At 42.4% G+C, this 21,273-nt stretch overlaps 1 long non-coding RNA gene across 1 annotated transcript; it reads left to right on the top strand.

Moving 5' to 3' along the window:
• The first annotated feature begins 1,657 nt into the window (after positions 1–1,657).
• LOC136505329 (uncharacterized) lies at positions 1,658–2,615 on the top strand. Its single transcript, XR_010771168.1, has 3 exons — positions 1,658–1,772; positions 1,846–1,899; positions 2,346–2,615. It is a non-coding gene; the product is annotated as an uncharacterized lncRNA (long non-coding RNA).
• Positions 2,616–21,273: the final 18,658 nt, after the last annotated feature.

Raw genomic sequence — 21,273 nt, 5'->3', positions numbered from 1 at the left:
TGATAAAATGGATAATAGACTCACTGTTTGATTTTTCTTTAGCAGGGCAATCAAATAGATATTTCAGGAAGTTCTCAAAATACATTGCAGTAGTTATTCCACCTTTAGTGAAATAGGCTGAAAAAATCTCATATAGTTTTGCATAATCATTACTGCAAGTGTGTTTACTGAAGTTATAAGTGCAAAGATTGGAAGTGTTAAAATCAACCTTTGTCTTGTTTATAATTAATATGTCACTGGCAGTAAACTTTTCATCAAAGTTTAAATCCTCACGATGTTTGCCACATATATAAATCATTATTTTATGGATGTAATATGCTGAAAACTTTGACATGAAAGTAACTGAGCTTTGGTTTTTATTCTTATCAATTGATAGTGCATTTATGGTAACTTTACGAAATCTTTTGTCCATATTTGGCTTATCCATGCCTCAAAGGTTACAGGTTCATACTCCCTGCATGTATACTTCTACATAAAAATCTTCTAAAGAACTGGATTAATTAAACAACATATAAGGGTATTGTTTGTATTTACCTATCAGCTCTTGACCTAGCATTGTTTGTATTTACCTGCCAGCTCTTGACCTGGTCTAGGTCAAGAGCTGGCAGGTAAATACAAGTAATGCTCTTATATGTTGTTTAATTAATCCAGTTCTTTAGAAGATTCTTATGTAGAAGTATACATACAGGGAGTATGAATCTGTAATCTCAGGTCTAGGTTAAGAGCTGGTAGGTAAATAGAAACAATGCCTTTATATGTTGTTTAATTAATTCAGTTCTTTAGAAGGTTATTATGTAGAAGTATACATGCAAGGAGTATGAATCAGTAACCTTTGAGACATGGATGAGCCAAAATATGGACAAAAGATTTTGTTAAGTTACCTTAAATGCACTGTTAATTGATAAAAATAGAACCAAAGCTTAGTTACTTTTCTGTCAAAGCTTTCAGCATATTATATCCACAAAATAATGATTTATATATGTGGTAAACGTCGTGAGGGTTTAAGCTTTAATGGGAAGTTTATTGTCAGTGACATATTAATTATAAACAAGACAATGGTTGATTTTAACACCTCCGATCTTCGGACTTATAACTTCAGTAAACACACTTGCAGTAATGATTATGCAAAACTATATGAGATCTTTTCAGCCTATTTCACTGAAGGTGGAATAACTACTGCAATGTATTTTGAGAACTTCCTGAAATATCTATTTGATTGCCCTGCTAAAGAAAAATCAAACAGTGAGCCTGTTATCCATTTCATCACAAACCATCCTGCATTGACATCCTATATGGATAGGATAAAACAATGTATTTTACTAGACAGCATGGCTCGTCGCCTAGACACTAATTATCGGGTTGATTTTGGTACTGCTTTGATTCAATTTCCAAGATGATTAAGTGTTGTATAGAATGTTCCTGCATTGAAGATAGTGTACCTCTATAATTTCAAGACTAATCCCATTAGAAATATAACAATAGTGAATCCTAAATACGATGCTCATATTCTCGGATGTCTGCGTTTTGCAAGGAATTATTTCAGTCACGTGGATTATTAGGTGTGTAATTAGTTTGTAGTTCTTTCATAGCAATGAGATATGTTCATGTCTAATATGTACTAATACATATATACATATTTTTCATTTCATATAGATGAAATTGCTAGAGGTTGAAGCAGCGTTTGCTGCAACATTAGAAGACTTTTTGCCTACTATTCTGCTGAATGTGGCCATGGACTTCAATGCATCAACAGACTTCGACATATTAACACTGTACACTTCTTAACCCATATTTCTGATTAAGTTTTGTTTTCATACTAACTGAAAAGGTTTTTCTCTTTTGTAGGTTAGGGAATCCACTTGTAGATTGCAGACTCATTTGAGTAACTGTCTATATCTGGTAAGTATTTTACACAGTGCAAATGTGCTATTTACTATGCATCTTCTTTAGTCATTGAATATTGTTTCTATATAAATGGCTCAGTATAGATATCCTTTCGCACTGTCCGTGGCCTTTTAGTGATGGAGATTTGTTTTTAGGAATGACATTTTAATGTATAGACAAGATGGTTGATAGGAACAGTTGGGTAATTTTCTCCATGAAAATTCACAAAACAAAAACTCCATGGTACAAAAAAATTGAGTATAAATTATATTTTCTTAACATTATGCATGACTGATCATCCTATATGTTAATTATTCATGATATTTAATAGACCCCAAAAGATTTTCTGTAATTGATGAGGATAACTTATTTCTGGGTTGATTCAAAGATCATATCAGCTCTCTGTATGACTGTGTATTGCTCCCATAGTGTGTTAGTTTATAATGGGATGTAATTTGTAGATCTCACAGAAGACCCTCAATAAAAAACCGAAGACAGTAGCTAGCAGGACATCGATCAAACTACATCCCGAGGCTTGTGATAAACTTTGATCTGCTGAACTATGTTGATTTTTGAGTAGAAGTTGTGTTAGGTGTTGCATGTTTTCTGAGTGAAACACTGCTGGTCAGACTCTTGAGGACACATGAGGTGTTTTGATGGAAGTTACATGTACTTGTTGGTTGATAAATTGAATCGCTAGCTCTGTTATGTGTGTTGTTATCTATATTTGCTACAAGGGATGCTGGTCAGACTCCTGGTGCTTAGGGTATTCTGATTGTTAATGTACTCGGCGAGATGTTTCAAACTCCCATCTTTACTACTATGGTTTTCGATTTGCAGTTTTCTTTAGATCTGTGTGCTTCTAAGTTCTAACATCTGTTTTGCACCGTGAATGTCACTTTCCTATTGTCTTACTAAGACTACAATATGATCTAATTTGCGTGAGTTCAGTAAAGGGATTTTTGCTATCTAAACTTCATGGAACAAATGCCCATACGAGGATGCTCCAACATATGACAGAACCTCCTAAGAAATCGGGTCCACGTGCACCTATCGTTGTCTCAACATACCTCTAATAGCGTACACAAGTTCCCAAGAACTTAACAGGTCTATCGAGTGTCCTCGGGAAACCCGAATCATCTACGAATCTTTTCCGAACAGGATCCCAATCACAGACATTACAGATTACAACAATTTATTCAAATATATACATCAGAGTAAAATATAGCGGAAGTCTTAAGATAACATAGTTTATAAACCAGTTGTTTCAAACTTACAAAACTATAAGTGTCATACAACCATAGTAGCAGGATAATATTACATTATCATTATTTATTTCACACAAACTAGTGCATTGTCCAAAGGCCATTCATCATTCCTTATTGTCATTGACTTCGAACACAGACATGTAGGAGGGACAAAAACAAGCCTGCGCATGCGACTCACCTGCAACAAGGGTTAACAAACCCTGAGTACAAAAGTACTCAACAAGACTGACCCGACGTAACAGGGGGTGATAGACTTTAGTGATGCAGGTGTTGGGGCAAGGTAAGGATGTAGCAAGATTCAAAAGTTCTTTGCCAAAAGCTTACTATTCTTCATCCTATTTTCAAGTTTTACCCCTAAGTCCTTTTAGTTCGTTATCTCAAACTAAGTGTACATTTCCCATATTCCAAGCCTTCTCATTCCATTCTTTTTCTCATGTTTTAGTAATTCACTAGTCCTGCATTGCTTCTATAATGAAACGAGTCTCCATATCCGCGGAGCACCGGTAATTCAAATTGATTCAAGTCTCAGCTGGGGATTCCTTATCACACGACATATGTAGAACTTAATCTTGCATATATCAACCTCGCTACCGGATCCTCCTATACTAAGCTGTCTCCACGCCACCCGAGAGCACAACACACCTCAAATCCGGCCATATTTCAGCCATGAGGGTACACGCTACTCCCGCCATCTCTCCACTCCCAGTGCGTGGGCATTCGTCTTAGTATTGGATTAACCAAAGTAGGCTTATCAGAGTATGTGACCAGTACTACAAAGTGTCTCGTTCAGAAGATCCACACTGAGTGGCCTTTAAGCGACATAGTCGGCAACATTACCCAACATTCAAGATAAGTCACCCGACTAGTCTCTAGTTCATTCTATCTTCTTTCTTTGGCCAGTATGCCATCTTTGATTGTATCGAAACTTTTACTTTGAAAGCCTACCATAAAGCATACTAAGCATTCTACGTCTTTGTAAATGAAATCATCTTCAAGGATGATAAACAATTAACAAGGTAGGCAATACATCAAGTAGGTAATATCTGAATAAATCATCTTAATGCAATAGGTAACATAGGTGATAAACTTTTCAAAGTAAACAAGGTAATGGTTTAATGCATAAATCGAGGCTTGCCTTCGTTGACGATCTCAGGTTCCAGATCAGTACCACAAATATCGAATCCCGAGGCAATCGGGGATCCTTCCATAACTTGCTCAACTAGGATTGGTTCACTCTCGGATTCTACACAAAATGATAACATATGCTTCAACATGATAATAATGTAAACATGATGCTTTCATGGTACATGAAATATAACAACACCTTGAATACAACTGTCCTTCACGGTACAGTTGCAAGCCAACAAAACCAACTTGTAATTCTATCACCAAGGACCACACAAGTGACTTGACCAAACTGACCTTAAAACCCTACTGGTCACAAAACATGACCAAAACAAGATCAAACACTAATCTAACACTTAGGGTTTGCTTTTATTCATTTTTGAATTAATTTGGAAATAAGCCCAAAAATGAACTTGTTCCAAATGACCTCAAAATTTTATGTAAGCTTCCTCATGACAAATTAGTGTACCAAAACAAATTTCATAATTTTTTGAAGTTATACAGTGGCCTACAAAAATCATGGAAATCACATTTATCAATTAATTAACTGAATTTTCGAACATTAAAACTTTATTCAAATTTCAAGTTTCATATTTTTAAACCATACTAGAACATGTACAGAAGCTACACACAAATTTTCAGAATTTTTGGAGCTATAATTATTTTCTTATAAATTTCCAAATTTACTGCACTATTCAAAATTCAGAAATAACAAAATTTCACTATTCTCTCTCTCTCACTGACAGCCAGGCCCCGCTGTCAGCGACACAAAACAGGACACACAGCGGCGCTGATGATTCCGGTCGGCCAAAACGCGCCGATGGTGATGCTCCGGCGAGGCAGACTACACGAGCATGATCTCTACTGCCCCGCGAATCTATCCCAGCTCTCAGAAAGGCAGCAGGCGCACCGGAGGGAGCTCCACGCCGGCCATGGCGGCGCGGGCATGACAGTGCACGACGTAACTACGGCTACGATGCAGTAGAGGCTAAAGTGAAACGAGCATCACGCTCAGGAGCTCACCACGAACACGACGGTGTGCTTGGTGAAGGCGGAGACGGGCTGGAACGGCGTGGCCACGGTGAGGTCGATGGTGGCGGTGCTCCGGCCGGCTCCGAAGAAGAAGACGTCGTGGGTTGGCGCTGGACTGCTAGAGGCGAGGCAAGCAGGCCTGGAAGGAGCGGCAGGGTGAGGCGGAGCTGCTGGCAAACGCAATTGGCACGAGATGCTACGGCGAGGGTGAAATTTGCAAGCGCGGCAAGGTCACCGGCGGCGAGCAGACGAGAGGAAAGAAGAACGACGGCGGCGGTGCTCCTATTTATAGAGGGGAAGGACGCGTCCGGCTTCGACAGCTCACGTACGAGGTTGCCACGGAGACGGCAGCGTGTCACCGCGCGAGAAAGCGGTGAAAAACGATCGGCGGCGGCAGCTGCGTGGCGCCGGCGGCAAGCAGGGAGGTGGCGCTCGGCTTCATTTGAAATTTTGAATTATTTACAGAAATGCCACTGCGTTTATTTTGCAAATTACTCATAAATTTTCTAAAGAAGTTAAAAATCTCCAAAAATGAAAGTTGCTTAACTTTTCAAACTCTACAACTTTGCTTTAATGAACATTTTCAAATTCTATCTCCATTTTGAAATTTGAATTTAGGGTGCATTTGAGCATTTGAATTATTTCAAAATTACTCCAAATTTTATATGTAAACTTTAAAAACTTTGAATACCAAAGTTGATCCTTATAAAATAAGCTTCAACTTTGCTTTTTGTCACAACCCTAAATTCCAAATGAATTTTGAATTAGACAAAAGGGGCCAAAATGACTTTTATGGTTTGAAATTGAATTCAAATTTGATTTGTTTACCTTTTTACTTAAATATGATTTTTGACCTGTAACATGGCCCATTAGGGTTATTTGAGTCAATTGACATATGGTCTCACATGATCACATGAAATTTGACCCTTGTGGTCATGATCTTTATTTAGAGTTTTGAATCACATCACATAAAATAACAACTTATGAAATAAAGCTTATTTAGTGAATGCATTCAAAATTTTCTACTTTATAAATGCTTTGTAATGCATATGATGACATGTCAAGTTTTAGTGCTAGGTCAAAACAACAGAGGTGTTACAATCCTTCCCCCTTAAAGAAATGTCGTCCCGAGATTTAAAACCTAAGGCTAAGTAATGGAAAATGAAATATGTCAAACTAACACATCATAACTTTATTTAAAAGCTAGTGAGGGGTTTTTCTATCCTTTTAACAAAAGAAACAAGTTACAATATAGACAAGGTATTGCAACTAGATAGAAGCGAAGAAGTCAGGAAAGTTTTCTTCTAAGTAATCCTTGGACTCCCAAGTAGCTTCATCTTCAGTGTGTTGATTCCATTGTACTTTGTAGAACTTGATTGTACGTCTTCGAGTGACTCGATCTTTCTGATCTAGGACTCTAATGGGGTACTCGGCATAAGTTAAATCAGGTTCTAGTTCTACATCACCAAAGTTGATCACTTGGTCAGGTACTTGAAGACACTTCTTTAACTGAGATACATGGAAGATATCATGCACAGCTGACATGTGATCTGGTAGCTTGATGCGATAGGCGACCGGTCCACATCGTTGTTGGATTTGAAAAGGACCGACATAACAGGGTGCCAACTTTCCTCGAATCCCAAAACGATGAACTCCTTTCATCGGCGATACCTTGAGGTAGACATGATCTCCCACTTTGAATTCTAGCGGTCGTCTCCTCTTATCAGCATAGCTTTTATGTCGGGATTGAGCTACCTTCATATTGGCTTGTATGAGTTTAACTTTCTCTTCAGCTTCCTTGACCACATCCGGTCCAAAGAACCAACGTTCTCCAGCTTCTGATCAATTTAAAGGTGTTTGGCATCTACGGCCATACAATGCTTCGAATGGTGCCATTTTAATGCTCTCTTGATAGCTATTGTTATATGAGAATTCAGCTAAGGGAAGGCATTCATCCCATTTAGCACCATAGGAAAGAACACATGCTCCCAACATATCTTCAAGAATTTGATTTATCCTTTCAGTCTGTCTATCTATTTGCGGGTGATAAGTAGAACTGCGGATAAGCTTGGTTCCCAAAGACTCATGTAGACTTTTCTAAAACTTGGATATGAACAATGACCCTCTGTCAGAGACAATGGTCTTGGGTGCCCCATGCAGACTGAAGATTCTATCAAGATAAAGCTTTGCGTACTGTTCCACTCGATATTTATCTCTGACTGGTAAGAAATGAGCTATCTTGGTTAGGCGATCAATAATAACCCATATTGAATTGTAGCCTGCAGATGTCCTGGGCAATCCCACGATGAAGTCCATACAGATATCTTCCCACTTCCAAGATGGAACTGACAATGAATGTAATGGACCTGCAGTTTTCATGTGAACCGCTTTGACTCTCTGACAAGTATCACATTTGGCCACATATTGAGCTATTTCTATTTTCATTTTGGTCAACCAATATCTCTTTCTCAGATCATGATACATTTTGTTGCTACTTGGATGAATGGAGTATCTTGTAGAATGAGCTTCATCAAGAATCTGCTTTCGCAGCTCTGGATTTTTGGGTACTACCAATCTATCTTTGAACCATACGACATCGGATTCATCAATATTGAAACATGTTGGTTTTCTAGATCTGACTTTATCTTTGATATGGGCTATACCCTTACTTTTCCATTGAGCAACAATGATCTGATCTTTGATAGTGGACTCAACTGCAATATTGGACAGGGAACCTTGTTATATGATTTGTAAATTCAGATGCTCCATCTCTTGACATAATGTTCATTGCATAGGTTTCATAGTCAGACAATGGCAATGACTTTTGCGACTCAGGGCATCGGCAACCACATTAGTCTTGCCCGGATGATAATGCATTTCTAAGTCATAATCTTTGATAAGTTCCAACCATCTTCTTTGCCTCATATTCAACTCTGACTTGAGTGCATGAACAACAGCGGCTAATTCAAGATCATGGGTGGGATAATGTTCTTCATGCTTCTTGAGTTGTCTGGAAGCATACGCTATGACTCTGCCTTCTTGCATAAGAACACAGCCAATACCAATTCTAGTTGCATCACAATAGATATCAAACGACCTCTCGATATCAGGTTGTGCTAGTACTAGTGCAGTTGTCAGCAACTTCTTTAATGTTTGAAAGGCCTTCTTACATTCTGTTGACCATACAAACTTAGTTTGATTTTTCAGCAGTCCAGTAATCGGCTTTGTAATTCTGGAGAAGTCAGGGATGAACCGATGGTAATAACCTGCCAACCCTAGAAAACTATGAACTTGATAAACAGTGGTAGGTGCTTTCCAATTAAGGACTTCTTCTACCTTGCTCGGATCAATAGCTATACCTTCAGCAGATAGCACATGACCCAGAAATTGTACTTCCTCTAACCAGAATGCACATTTACTGAATTTGGCATATAATTCGTGGTCTCTTAATCTTTGTAGAACAATGCGAAGATGTTTCGCATGTTCTTCTTTGCTCTTAGAATAGATAAGAATGTCATCAATGAACACCACTACAAACTTATCCAACTCGGGCATGAAAATTGAGTTCATGAGATACATGAAATGAGCCGGGGCATTGGTCAGCCTAAAAGACATGACTAGATACTCATATAGACCATATCGAGTAGTAAACGCTGTCTTTGGCATATCTTCTCGTCTGATCTTAATCTGGTGATAGCCTGATCTCAAGTCTATCTTCAAGAACACCTTAACTCCCGCAAGTTGGTCAAAAAGCAAATCAATTCGGGGTAAGAGGTATTTGTTCTTTATGGTGACTTCATTTAACGGCCGATAGTCAATACATAACCTTAAAGTTTGGTCCTTTTTCTTCACGAAGATAGCAGGGTATCCCTAAGGTGATGAACTAGGTTGAATGAAACCCTTGTCTAACAACTCTTGTAGTTGGATCTTTAATTCTACTAGTTCTTTGGGTGGCATCCTATATGCTCTTCTGGACACAGGTGCCGTTCCTAGTTTCAGATCAATTCTAAACTCTACATCTCAGTCTGGTGGTAGACCATGCAGATCTTCGGGAAAGACATCCGTAAATTCCCATACCACTAGAATTTTCTCGGCTTCTTCAACAGTAGTTGCACAGACTGTTTCAATTGTACTCTTAGGAAATGATTCTTCTTCTTCCTATCAGTATTCACATACTCTATAGCATACTGTGACAGGTGATTGAAGCACCCAACATAGTGCATCACCGGGTGCTCCCCTTGCTTAAGAGCCAAAAACTCTTCTAACTTCATGGTCATCACACCATCTAGAATATAGTGTGCCCTGAAGGCATCCTTAAACTCCATCCAGGTGATTTGGTGACCAGCGGGCTGTATAGCTACCAAATTTGCCCACCAAGCACCAGCAGCTCCTCGGAGGTGCTGTGCCGCAAACCTTAGTTTTTGAATCTTGGTATAGTGAATCAGCTCAAACTTTTGCTCTATTGTCCTAAGTCAATCGTCAGCTTCTAAAGGCTCTTCTGCCTTAGAAAACACAGGCGGGCGTGTATCAGTAAAATCAACATAGGTTGTCTCGTCATTTCCATTATTACGGTGGCCACAATTAGGGTGTGGTGCCTGTTGGTTCTGAGCCAATTCTCTTAACAACCTAGCATTCTCTGCCGTTGCTTTGACGAGTGTGGCTATAGCATCTGCCATAGTCGGAGGCATTGGTGGAGGATTTGGGATATCATCATTGTCATGCGAGCCACTTGCACCAGCTCGGGTGATAGGACAAGGCATCTATTAGAGAGACACGTTGATTTACATTATTATTTATTGAAAGCAGTTAAAAAGGTCTCATTCTACAAAGGGTTACTTATTTATATTGCATGTCTTGTATCCCACAAGACAACCCTGGTTTACTAGAAAAGCAGTAAAGGAACTATTACTACTCCAAGCTCTCAGTCATCGGTGTCCGTGCCCATACCGAACGAAACCTCATCTTCATCTGAGAAGTACACTAACTCCTTAGGATCCTCCTCCTCTTCTTCATTCTCGACTTCTCCTGGATCTATAATCATTTCTTCATCTGTAACTTCACCATCCCCATGAGGAGGATGAAGTTGAGCGTACAACATGTGGACATTCTCATGAAGAATGGCATTGTCCATCTCCAGATCTTCTACGTAGAACTCCAACTCATGGACGTGTTCATTGGCCGCATCCTCTCGTGTCCAGGCTTCATTCCGCAGCTCCATGGTCATGGTGATACCCCTTTGCATTTCCGCAAGCTTCTCTTGATCTTTGGCATGAGCTCGACGAAGAGTGTTGAGCTCCTTGGTAAGGTTCTCGATATTGACGGGATTGCTTGAAGATCCTTCATCTCCTAGGGTCTTGGAACTTCCTTCACCAAGCTCATGGTTACGCGGTGCCAATTGGTGACGAGGGACTCCATGAGGTCCGGTGGACTTGCGTGCGGTTATCTTGGTCTTTGCCATAGCCTGTACAGGTGAGGGTAGGACTATAAGGATAGCTTGAGGATAATGGAGGTTAGCAAGAATAGGATTGACATTACTTACCCAACCACTATTAAGGGGAATTATTATGCAAGGTGTTCATGCACGATGCATGAATCGATCTTATGAATCTAGGTATAAAAGATTTATATAATCAAAAGTACTAGATTTTTAATACATATGACAAACCTAATCATATTATCCGCCACGAACTTTCAAATAAGATAGGATTGAGACTAGATCAAAGGTAAGAAGAAAGAAATTTAAACTTTAAAATATCAAGTTTACTTTCTTTGATCCAAATCAATTTGAAGGTTTTCCAAAGTAACCTACAATGATCTTAGATAGGAACTGCTCTGATACCAGCTGTGGCAAAACCTCCTAAGAAATCGGGCCTATGTGCACCTATCATTGTCTCAACAGACCTCTGATAGCGTACACAAGTTCCCAACAACTTAACAGGTCTGTCGGGTGTCCTCGGGAAACCCGAATCATCGACGAATCTTTTCCGAACAGGATCCCAATCATAGACATTGCAGATTACAATAGTTTATTCAAATATATACATCAGAGTAAAATATAGTGGAAGTCTTAAGATAACATAGTTTACAGACCGGTTGTTTCAAACTTACAAAACCATAAGTGTCATACAACCATAGTAGCGGGATAATATTACATTATCATTATTTATTTCACACAAACTAGTGCCTTGTCCAAAGGCCATTCATCATTCCTTATCGTCATTGACTTCGAACACAGACATGCAGTAGGGACCAAAACAAGCCTGCGCATGCGACTCACCTGCAACAAGGGTTAACAAACCCTGAGTACAAAAGTACTCAACAAGACTGACCCGACGTAACAGGGGTGATAGACTTTAGTGATGTAGGTGTTGGGGCAAGGTAAGGATGTAGCAAGATGAAAGGATCAAGATGCCCAAGAGGGGGGTGAATTGGGCTAATTCCAAATTTTCTTGCAATAATCAAATCCTACGGATAGCCCAATTAACCCCTTGTGCCTAGAAAAAGTGTTTCTATCAAATTAACGCACAAAAGACTTGTAACCTATGTTCCAAACTTACTCTAGCATGGCAATTCTATGAATGTAAAGACAAGTATTGAATTGCTCAAAGTAAATACTTAAAGTAAATGCTCAAAGTAAATGGAGAGAGGAACGCGGCGATGTTTTGCCGAGGTATCGAAGAGTCACCACTCCCCACTAGTCCTCGTTGGAGCATCCGCGCAAGGGTGTAGCTCCCCCTTGATCCGCGCAAGGATCAAGTGCTCTCTACGGGTTGATTCTTCGACACCCCGTCGTGGTGAATCACCCAAAGCCGCTCACAACTTGAGTTGGGTCACCCACAAGCTCCGCCGGGTGAACACCAAGCTCCCAATCACCACCAAGCCGTCTAGGTGATGACGATCACCAAGAGTAACAAGCACGAACTCTCACTTGACCACGCGAAGCCTACTGAGAAGATGGATGCACACTTGTCTACTCTTGATTCACTAATGAGGTTTCACTCTTGGATTCTCAAATCACAAACACCTCACTAGGACCTTGCTCTTCTTGACACTCACAAACGTGTGTCTCAGCTGTTGAAATGAGTAAAAGTGACTCCACACACGAGTGGAGCTTCTATTTATAAGACAGCCTGAAAAACGAACCGTTATGAGCTTCTGCGGGGTGACCGGACGCTCCGGTCATGCTGACCGGACGCTCCGGTCAGTTCAACCCGTGCAACAGTTTTTAAGTGATGACCGGACACTGTCAGGGTCCGGTCAGTAATGACCGGACGTGTCCGGTCGCTCTTGGATGCTTACTGTACTCGATCAGACGCTGGATACTCAGGGTCCGGTCAGTATTGACCGGACGCGTCCGGTCACACTTTCTCAAGTCTAGACCCTTACTGGAGTCGACCAGACGCTGGCCCTCAGCGTCCGGTCACATTGACCTTTTAGCGTCCGGTCACACTGGACTTGTTCTCCTTGGTCAAATGAACTGATCGGACCCTACGACCAGCGTCCGGTCGCACCGGAGCCAGCGTCCGGTCAGCATTTGACCATCCATTCACTTCCAACTCTCGATCATTTGTGAATGAAGTTTGCTCCATGGGATCAAAAGGCTTCGTAGGAGCTACCTAGAGCTAGTTTTAACAGGTGTGCACCACACCTAACTCACTAGACACAACTAGGTCAAGCTACCCGTCCATTCCCCCCTTAATAGTACGGCCAAAGGAAAAACAAAGTCTTAAACTACTCTAAGAGTCTCTCCAACTCTAATCGACACTTAGAACTAGTCATCCTTAACCTTGTCGTCCATCCTTTAAAAACCGAAACGATTTCCATCGAGGGGGCATGACAAACTCGATTGCCCAATCGATCTCCATTACCATGACCTAACTTAATTGCCTCTGCAAAACACATGTTAGTCATAGTAATCTTGTATTGTCATTAATCACCGAAACCCAACTAGGGGCCTAGATGCTTTCAATTTCCCCCTTTTTGGTGATTGATGGCAATACCACCTCGAGTATGTGAAAGAGTGAGGTTTTTGACGGGCTTGGTTCATATAAGCTTTTGTCGATAAGAACAAAAGTGTTAGTCAAGCTTATATGACCTAAGCCAACATAATGTACTCAAAGGATGTGAATTAAGCATGAGTACGATTAACAAAGCTCATTTGCATCGGAGTATAAATGCGGAAGCAAAGGCAAATGAGCAATAACACAAGTGATATGACATAAATAATTTAAAGTAGAGAGCACACATGTCATATATCACAATCACGAAAATACCACTATCACATAGATATAATAATATGCATGAAAGTTAAACACACGAATGCATAAAAGTAATAGTGTATCACACAAAAGAAACTCCAAATGTATATAATAAGCTAATACTATATAACTAGCTCCCCCTAAATGTAGCTCCCCCTGAGTCTACATACTCGAACCCTCTCCCCCTTTGGCGTCAAACACCAAAACCTAGGGGTCGGTCGGCAGGGCTGCAGCGGATGAGCCGGGCGCTGAGGTGCGAGGAGTAAGCTGGAACTGGGTGCCATCATCATCTAACCCTGAGCTCTGAACTAACTAACCCTCTGTGGCAGGAAGTGTCGCTGAAGCGGTCTGGGTGTGAGCTAGGACAGGTGCTGCCTGTGAAGCTGCTGGTACATCTATAGGATTTGATGATGCGACTAAGCTAAGAAGCCTTTGAGTAGTCACTGCGACTAGGGCTGCTGTAGAAGGACCGGCGGCATGCATATGAGGTGGTGTGGGCATGCCAGTCCGCTCGCTGAAAGATGCTCCAAGACTCCTGGAGACTGACGTGTCAGGCACAAATAGCGAGGGTGACTGCTCTGGTGTGAAACCCGTCTGAAGTGGAGTGAACTGCGGGGCTACCATGGGTGAGGCTAACCACTGGGACACCTGTACAAGAGGTGAAGCAAACTGAACTGGAGGCTGTCCCTAACTCTGGAGCCCACTGGGCTGTACTACTAGAGTTGTCGAAGTGGTAGCAGGCTGAGCAAGCTGGGGCGAAGGCTATGGCTGTGGGGCCCCAAGAGCTATCACTACATGCTGCATGAAGCCCATAAGCTACTGCTGCAAGAGTATCTGCTACTGATGCATCTGCTGCTGCTGCATGACCTGCTGCTGCCTCTAGAACTCGTCCTATCGAGCCTAAAACTAGGCAAAAGTAGCAGCTGTCTCTTGTGCCTGTCTATCCTATGTCTGCTGCATCCGCTCAAGAATAGCAATGAGAGCGGGGTCTGTCTGCAGAGCAGGTGGAGCAGAACTGGAGCTACCGGCCTCTACATCGTGTCTATGTGGAGGCATCTGAGGAATAGGCTGGTAGTCGTCGTTAGAGCTGTCACTATACTCGCTCACCTCCTGCTGTGCCTCTAGCTCCTCCTCCTCAGTGGTTGTAATCCCTCTAATAATCTCATCCTACTGAGCTGCGGACTCTGGCACGTTGGGACGACGGCTAGGCTGTCTGGGTGCCTGAGGAGTGTTGTGTCTGATCCTCTATGATAGGTTGTAAGTTGGGAACTCTGTGGTGGCACCTGTATACTCATCCATCATACCTGGGGGCTTATCAAGCACTACTCTACGGATGAGAAATATGATCCAGTGAGCATAGGGAAGCTGCCTGCGACCCTTGAATCCCTTAGCTATTGTATCCTCCATCTCTGAAAGAAGGAGGTCCCAGATATCAAATACTGTCTGCTGCATCAGGGCATTGAGAAGCCAGAGCTATAAGCGAGTTAGGCCCTCCCTGTATCCCAACCTAGGAAGCAGTGTCCTCCTGATAATGGCCTCTAGCACTCTCGCTGTTGGAGTCAAGTCACTGGGGTTCCTGCTCGACCCCTCACCAAAGGGCTCCTTGAAGCAATGTCACACTAAATCTATAGGGGGCACCAACCCTCCATGAGGACACCTGGGAGGCTCCTGCTGTCCATAACAAACCTCATGCATCCTGACAGGCTGATCCTGTAGCTTCAGTATCTCTCTGGCCCTCGCACTCGTCACTCTGTAGTCTCTGCCTCTGAAAGCAAAGTGAATAAATCTATGATGTGGATCGATAAAGAGTGAAGCATAAAATTGACGAACCCAAGATGGTATATATATTCCAGTCCGTCCAATCAAATCTGTCAACCCTGGTAAATATGATAAATAAGGCCGAATGTGCTCTCCGGCTGCTGCCACAATAGACTCTATGTGGCAGACTCTCTGAGATCTGAACACTGCCCCACTATTGAGATAAGCATTGTAGAAATCTTCCTGCAGTGGCGTGTAGAAACCCTTAGCTACCCTCTCATCCCTCCTCGAAGGAAACCAAACCTCAAACTCTACAAATCGCAGCTGCTGAACCTGTCTGGCCGTGGCGGCCCTCAAGTCGAGATGCACCACTGGAGGTGGACTCTGTGGTCTAGGTGGTGGACGTGATCCCCTCCACTGTGTCGGTGGCCTCGGTGAGACTAGTACATGGGTCCGTCCAGAGCGGCGAAGCTAGGGTGCCGGCTCTGTCCCCTCGGTCTCCTGGGTCTGCTGTGCCTGCTCGCCCTCCTGAGTCTGCTGAACTGGCTCCTGCTCTGCTGACTGACCCTCCTCAATGGCAACCTGTTGACCTGCTAACATGGTAGTCCCAGCTGGACTACCGTGACGATGCTCAACCTCCTCAAGCGCAGCTCTCACTGCTGGTGAAACCGGTTGATCTGCAATGATAACTCCATTGCGGGCACCACCTCTCTCGGCATGGTCTGCTGCCTCTGCAACTGCTGCTGCTCTGGCTGTCTCTCTATCTGGGTACTTACGCTTCTTGATGTCACCTGCTTGGTTGACTTACCCTTCGATCCTGCAGGCTGGCGAGGCGGGGGCCTCTGATCATCATCACCTGGGCCACCACCGACGTTCTTGGTGTGAGCCATCTGATCTGACAAGAGGGTGAACTGCCGCTGATGAAGATCAACAGACAAACTGACACTCCCAAGGCTTTGCCTCGATCCTTACTCATGAGCTTGGCTCCGAGTTGACTGCCAACTGTCACAAGAACCACAACGGAACCGACTCGCTGCACGATAGAATAGATGGATATACGAATAAATACAATATATCTAATAGATGCGAAAACCTAGGAAGCAAGCAATGTAGGTACGAAAATGAGACGACGGGCAAGCTACCTGACGATCCGGCGATACGAGAAAAGGAAAGGCGACACGCGGAGGAACCCTCGGAACCGGCAGGGGCTAGGGTTTTCGAAGCTCTGCTAAGAATTGGCCGTGGATCAGTGACAATGACGAAATTCGGGTTGCTGTGCAAAAGATGGGTAACCTGATGAATCGGCAGAAAAAGGATCTTACCAAGGGTTAGGGCTAAATTGCATGAGCAGCAAGAAGACCAGAGGCGCCAGATTCATGGGCAAGACGTCAGCTTGGTCGATCCGCGAGAGGCGCGCGGTGAGGTTTGGCAGTGGGCTGTGGTGGCGTGGAGGCGAGCGAGGCAAGGGAAGGCGTGGTGAACGTGCGAGGCTGGGGCACGGAGCTCGGCTGCGGGCTCCACTGCGGTGGCGTGGGTGAGCAGCGGCGGCGACCTGGCGGCGACACGGGCTAGGGCAGGATTCGGTGGCGCGGGTTAGGTCAAGAAGAAAGAACCCGAAGGCTGCGGTTATATGAGGGTCCCAAACGCGACAGAGAAGGAAACGAAGAAAAGAGACCTAAAATCGCGTGAGATCCACTGACCGGACGCTCCGGTGGTAGCGACATGATGCTACCACCCAACGTCCGGTCGATTCCAGAGAGGTCCAATTCCTCTGGAATTAGGACCGGACACGTCCGGTGGTCCATGACCGGACGCAGGCAGGGTCCGGTCAGTACTACCTATTCTTCCTTTGATCGACCGGACGCTGGATCCCCTCCTGACCGGACGCACAGACGCAGCGTTCGGTCACTCCTTCGGCAGCAGTTCACCTCCTGTGAACTGACCGGACGCTGGCAACAGCGTCCGGTGCACCTTTTCTAGCAAATCTTCAAGGTTTCTTTGCGCTGCCTGTTTCCAATCAAGTCCCAACTTGACTAAGACTCAAATAAACACCAATTAGGACTGATATGAGTGACCTCTCTCAAACCCTCATATTTTTCAAAATATTTTACCTTAGGCTATTATTCTTTTTAAGAAAATAGGCAACAAGAGGGCAAATGGAACAAAACGACAGAACAACATTCATGCATATGCAATACTTGTAAGTAAATCTAGTTGCTTGTCAAGTTTGATCCAAGGTTAAGCTTCTTCACACGCTTTTCAGCGGTTATCTTAACCATGTTAGACAAGCCTTATATGCATTGCGACAAATTTAAACATGTTGTATATTACAATGAATGCAAGGGACAACACAAGCTCAATTTTTAGTGAAGTTGCTAAAATTAAGTACATTGAGCTCATTCCGCAATCTATAAAAAGTAACATCATCTAGCGGTTTGGTGAAGATATCCGCTAATTGATCTTTGGTTCTTACACCTTCTAGTGAAATATCATTTTTAGTAACATGATCTCTTAGAAAGTGATGATGGATATCTATGTGCTTGGTGCGAGAGTGTTGAACTGGATTATTTGCAAGTTTTACCGCACTTTCATTATCGCACAAAAGAGGTACCTTTTCTAGAACTACACCGTAGTCTAGCAAAGTTTGTTTCATGTATAGTATTTGTGCACAACAAGCACCCGCGGTAATGTATTCCGCTTCGGCGGTGGACAAAGCCACACTATTTTGTTTCTTTGAGGACCAAGACACAAGTGATCTACCAAGCAAGTGGCACCCTTCGGATGTGCTCTTTCTATCAACTTTGCAACCGGCATAATCCGAATCGGAATAGCCAACTAATTCAAAAATAGCTCCTTTGGGATACCAAAGGCCAATGCTTGGTGTGTGCTTAAAATATCTAAGGATTCTTTTTATGGCAATTAAATGTGTTTTCTTAGGACTAGCTTGAAATCTAGCACACATACACACACTAAACATGATGTCGGGCCTAGATGCGGTTAAATATAACAAGCTACCAATCATAGAACGGTAGAGAGTTTGATCAACCGGGTTACCTCCCTCATCTAGGTCGAGATGTCCATTTGTAGGCATTGGTGTCTTGATTGACTTACATTCATCCATCTTAAATCTCTTGAGAAGATCTTTTGTATATTTCTCTTGAGAGATGAAGATGCCTTCTTTCATTTGCTTGACTTGAAAATCAAGAAAGAATGTAAGCTCACCAATCATTGACATCTCGAACTCCTTTGACATCAATTCACCAAATTCTTTGCATGAGTCTTCATTTGATGATCCAAAGATGATATCATCAACATATACTTGACAAATGAAGATATGCCCATCAAGCTTCTTGGTGAATAGTGTAGTGTCGACCTTCCCAATGGTGAAGCCCTTCTTAATGAGGAAGTCCCGAAGGCGCTCATACCAAGCTCTTGGGGTTTGCTTAAGCCCATATAGTGCCTTGGACAACCTATAGACATGATTAGGATATCTAGGATCTTCAAACCCGGGAGGTTGATCAACATAGACTAGTTCATTAATAAATCCATTTAAAAATACACTTTTCACATCCATTTGATATAGTTTCATTTCATGATGTGATGCATATACAAGTAGGATACGAATGGCTTTTAATCTTGCAACCAGTGCAAAGGTCTCTTCAAAATCCAGGCCTTCAACTTGAGAGAATCCCTTTGCAACTAGTCTTGCCTTGTTCCTCACAACAACACCTTGATCATCTTGCTTATTGCGGAACACCCATTTTGTTCCAATGACTCTTGCACCTTTTGGTCGCTCTTTAAGAGTCCAAACTTCATTGCGAGTGAAGTTATTCAACTCTTCATGCATGGCATTGATCCAATCCGGATCTTTAAGAGCTTCTTCTACTTTGGTAGGCTCATAGCAAGAGATAAAAGAGTTATAAGCAATAAATGAAGTAAGTTTTTGAGATCGAGTCATTACACCCTTTGATGGACTCCCTATGATGAGATCTTGTGGATGATCTTGTAGGAGAGGTGTATTTCTTCTATTGACCACTTGAGGAGGAGGTTGTGGAGCATCAACATCTTGTGCTTGTACCACCATTTGCTCATGGGTGATATGAGTATCTTCATTTTCTACTCTCCCATCATTTTCACTATCTTGTGGTACACTTGATGAAGAAGGTTGGTTAATGACTTGTACATCATCTTCATCATCTTTTGGCTTGATGTCTCCCACCGAAATATTCTTCATAGCCTCTCTCAATGGTTCATCACCTACATCATCAAGATTCTCATGTGCTCCTTGGGAGCCGTTAGATTCATCAAATTCCACACCATATGTTTCTTCAACCAAGCCGGTGGCATGATTAAATACTCTATATGCTTTGAACTTCAATGAGTAACCAACAAGAAAACCTATATCACAACGTCTTTGAAACTTCCCTAGGTGTTGCCGCTTCTTGTAGATGTAGCATTTGCAACCAAACACCCTAAAGAATGAGACGTCCGATTTCTTCCCATTGAGCAACTTATAAGGTGTCTTGCCAAGGAACTTTTGAAGGAATAGGCGGTTGGATGCATAACATGCGGTGTTGATTGCTTCCGCCCATAGAGCTTTGGGGGTGTTGTACTCATCTAGCATTGTCCTTGCAAGAGTGATCAAAGTCCGGTTCTTCCTCTCAACTACACTATTTTGTTGAGGAGTATAAGTTGCAGAGACTTCATGTTTGATTCCAACTTCATCACAATAAGCTTCTATGTTTGTGTTGTCAAACTCTTTGCCATTGTCACTTCTTATCTTCTTGAGCTTCACCTCAAATTCATTTTGAGCTCTCTTGGCAAACTTCTTGAAGCAAGAGGCAACTTTGGATTTGTCATGAAGGAAGAACACCCATGTATACCTTGAATAGTCATCCACAATCACAAGACAATAGAGATTTCCTCCCAAACTCTTGTATGTTGTTGGTCCAAGTAAATTCATGTGTAGGAGTTCTAGCACTCTTGTGGTTGACATGAAAGCTTTAGTTGGATGAGTGTTTGCAACTTGCTTGTCGGCTTGACATGCACTACAAAGCTTGTCCTTCTCAAACTTCACATCCTTCAACCCTCTCACCAAATCATTCTTCATAAGCTTCTTGAGTGAGCTCATCCCAACATGAGCAAGTCTTCTATGCCATAGCCACCCAAGTGTTGTTTTGGTGAATAGGCAAGTCTTCAAGTTTGCATCTTCGGAGGTGAAGTCAACTAGATATAAGTTGTTGTATCTAAATCCATTGAATATCACTTGATTGTCATCTACCTTGGATACAACATCCTCCTTCTCGGTGAATAAGCATTGAAAGCCAAGATCACACAATTGCACAACGGATAGCAAGTTGAAGCTCAATGAAGCAACATAGAGCACATTAGAGATGGAATGATCATTTGATATTGCCACTTTGCTCAATCCTTTAACCTTGCCCTTTGAATTATCTCCAAATGTTATTTTCTCTTGTCCATCTACCTCTTCATCTAGTGAGGTGAACATACGAGGATCACTGGTCATATGTTGAGTGCAACCACTATCAATAACCTAATGACTTACACCGGTCTTGTAGTTCACCTACACACAAGAGATTCAAGCTTTACAGATCCAAACTTGTTGAGGGCCCTTCACCTTCTCAACAAGTGACTTAGCCACCCAAATCTTCTTAGGCCTACTCTTATTGGGGGTCCTAAGAATATGACTTTCATCTTTCCACTAGAATCTTTTCTAAGCATGTAGTGAGCATTGAAAGCAAAGGGTCTAGCATGCTTGGGCAAGGGTTGTGGTGGTGGAGTTTGACACTCATGAGCAAAGTGGTCTTCTTGTCCACACTCAAAACATCTCTTTGGCTTTGGCATTGGCTTTGATTGTTGGTGTTGAGCTTGGGCCTTCATCTTCTCTACACTTGCCATATATCCAATGCCACTTCTATCCATCTTCA

Source organism: Miscanthus floridulus, chromosome 14, assembly GCF_019320115.1.
Source record: "Miscanthus floridulus cultivar M001 chromosome 14, ASM1932011v1, whole genome shotgun sequence".
In the NCBI taxonomy this organism is placed as follows: domain Eukaryota; kingdom Viridiplantae; phylum Streptophyta; class Magnoliopsida; order Poales; family Poaceae; genus Miscanthus; species Miscanthus floridulus.
The sequence above is the reverse complement of the archived record's forward strand: the minus strand, read 5'-3'. Positions and strand labels throughout refer to the sequence as shown.